We start from the raw sequence: 3448 nt of genomic DNA on the forward strand, positions 1-3448 counted from the left end.
CATACTTCAAGACTACGTTTGCAATCCTAGACCTAGAAACTCACATTCCTTTTTCTTATTTGCTCACTGCTAAGCTTCTGCACTTGTGCAGTGGAGCTGCACAATATATACATCACTCTGCACAATATATACACCAAGTACACTGTTGGTGCAATAATAATAATAACAACAACAACAATAATATGATCATATGCATCTTGGAAGCTTTCTTAAGAGTTTAGAATTCAATTCTTTCTCACAATGGAACAAGCAACATACGACATCCACCGAACAGCATGCACGATTCTCTCAAGCGACTTATTTTTTAAAAACTATATTGTTGTGACTGACTAGAGGGCCAGCCTTGCATATGCATTCTAATCAAAAGGCCACATATTTGCAAAGATTGCCCAAGAAAGGCTAACACAAAACACAAAGATAACCTTTGTTGCCATATAGAGTTCAAAAGGTTCAGTCGGTCATCCTGTCATGCCCTGGTTAGAACTTGTCTGTGCTTGATTGCGCCTTCAGTGTTAGCCAAATTGCTACCAATTGCATGGAATGCAAAGTTCCAAAGTTTTCCTCTCTAGCATGTCAAGGATTCCATGGCAATCAACGCCCTTTGCAGTAACCATTCAAATAACCCATACACTTTGCTTCAGGTAGCTTCGCAACTGCAATAGTGATTCTTCACTGTTATGTTCTTATGAAAAGTAGATACTCACAGGGACATCTGAGCCAGGAGCTTCAGTGCCCCACAGAGGCAAGAGAAGAAACAACTCATTAACAAGGGAGCAAGAAACACAGGTCCTGGCTAGACGAGGGCTTATCCTGGGGGATCGCCCCGGGATCATCCCTGTGCCTCCAGATGGCGCACAGGGGATCCCAGGGGCAGGGAAGGATGATCCCTCCATTTCCCCGGGATTTTGCCCTACCCTTCTAGCCTGGTTTTTCTGTGGTCCCGGGTGTCACGGTTTTTCCCAGCTCCTCGCAAGTAACCTCGAGGAGCTGGGAGCTGGGCACAAGGGGTGGGGTGGGGGGAGCAGGGAAATTATTACTATTTTTAAAAAAAACTTACTGTTTCGCAGACAAGCTCTCGTGCGCTCCTTCTCCTTTAAAAACTAAAACAAAACAATGGCCGCGATGTCGCGCTCCACGTGTAAATGAGGGCGACGATCTCGCGATCATAAAATCACGAGATCATTGCCCTTTCACCCCATCTAGCGGAGGCCTCAGTGGCTTTAAGGCACGTAGCCAAGACGTTTAGCATGCTGTAGTTCTAGAAGTGAAACCGTTTAAGAAATAGAGCTAAAGCTAATATGAATATCTCTTTTGGATCCAATGTTGTGGTTATGAATATAGGACATAAAAGATGACATATGTCATACAGGGTATGCTCTGTGAATGTCCATGATGCATCAACTTTGCTGAAGCTAAGAGAGACCAACATGAGTTCTATCCTAGAAGGCAGGCAGGATATAACAGCAATAAATAAAACAAATAATTCCACAATATTCAACCAATATACAGGCAATGCGATACTCATGATACAGCACTCCAAAAACTAAGCAAACCACCACAAAAAGCACATCCAGATTATAATTTTTTATATATTTTTTAACAATTAAAATTCTAAAATTTAATTTAATTAAAATGTTTTATCTTAAAAAAAATACAGAGAAAAATATTTTAAAATGTGAAACATTTCGGTATAAAACACCAGCTGCAGTCACAAATAAAGAGCATGCTACATTACCACTTACAAGCGTTTAAGTAATATTGTACCATATTCATATTTGTGACTGAAGCTGGTGTTTTATACCAAAAATGTTCCACATTTTAAAATCTGTGTATATGTTTAAACAAAACATTAAAGCTATACATTTTTAATTTTAGAATTTAACAAATTTAAATCTATAAAACGCTACAATGTTCTGCAATTCTTATGTTGAAGAGCCAAATAAATAAATAAAATTAAGACAGCCCCAGAACATTATAGAACAATTCATTGCTTTATGGTTGCTTTCCAGGCTCATTCCTTAAGGAAAGATGGGATTCCCAAGAGGAACAAAAAGTGCCACGTAGACCATAGCACATTTCTCTCAGGCTTAAGAGCCAAAATGGAGACCACTTTGGTCATGTGCAGTTAGCTAAAAAGGAGATTTGACAATCAAGATGAACCTTGAGAGTGACAAGTACAATGAGGCAAAGGAAAGTGTGAGAGAGGGTGACAAATGTCAGTTACACCTCAACAATCTTTTGGGAAGCACCCTTAAACAGGGAAAGTGCAGGATCAAAGAGAATTGAACAAAGCACATTTCTGCTTTTTTTAAAAAAAAAAACACCAGAACATCTACTACTTATTAGTTCAGCATCAACCACAAAGGGTTCATTCTCTCCCTCCCTCCCGCAAGGATATCCATTGCAGGGTCCCATGTGCATTTATCCTGTATGTATTCTGTTGTGTTCAGGTTTTGTTGCGAGGACAGAGAAGGCGCAACAGTCAAACAAGCAAGACTTGTTTTAAAGTTTACATAGCATGTTGAGCAGAAATCTATGACCACCTATAGATGTAGTTCTGTTCCTAGACTTGGGAGTTGTGTTGCTGTTGACTTCATTAAATTTCTGGGTTTTTATAAGAACATCCCTGCATATTTTATTTGAAGAGCCTTTTAATCTACTCACCCGAGTGCATGCCACTCTACTGCATGTCACACAGAAATTGGGTAACTGGGGAAAAACCAAATGTTTCTGTCTAAACAGGAACCTGGAGAGGCCATATTAGTACTAAGCACAAAGGCACAAGCAGGAAATCTGTATATCCTATTTACTGAACCACAGCTCTAATCAAGTCTAATATTGGTCATATTTCTGTTATGGTATCACAATGGTATCTCCCCTTGGGCCTTGATACCCTATTTCAACTCGCAACCTAAACAGATAGACCTTTAACCTAAATAACGCAGGAAGCCCAAGACACTAGCATCTTTCCATGTGTCAAGTTTGCCCAGATGTGATACAGTGACAATGAATCTCCGCCACATCACCCACAGTGCCACATGCTTGAGATAGTTTCTCCCCCCCATCAGCCAAACCACAGAATTCGTTGTTCCATAAGCAAAAATGCCCCATACCACCAACAAAACCAGTCCTTAATATCAAAGAGACCACTACTGGCTCCGAGATTATAAAATACCTGGCCTGTCGATACAAAAACACATACGAAATGAATGCTACTTGCTTGATGCGTTTTGGTGTTCTGATAATGGTAGGGCAACAGCTCCCAGATATGTCAGTAATTCAATTGAGAAAGACCAGAACTAATCAATGAACCAAAAGCTGGAAAGCGTTGTTATAGCTCAGTATGCCTGCATTTATTCCTCATATGCAGCCTCGTCACCACTATGTACAAGCATTAAAGCAGTAGCCTACACATTAAGAACTAAGGGGTCAAGAAGGTGTCAAGAAA

The sequence above is a fragment of the Elgaria multicarinata genome, chromosome 13 (assembly GCF_023053635.1).
Source record: "Elgaria multicarinata webbii isolate HBS135686 ecotype San Diego chromosome 13, rElgMul1.1.pri, whole genome shotgun sequence".
Lineage (NCBI taxonomy): Eukaryota > Metazoa > Chordata > Lepidosauria > Squamata > Anguidae > Elgaria > Elgaria multicarinata.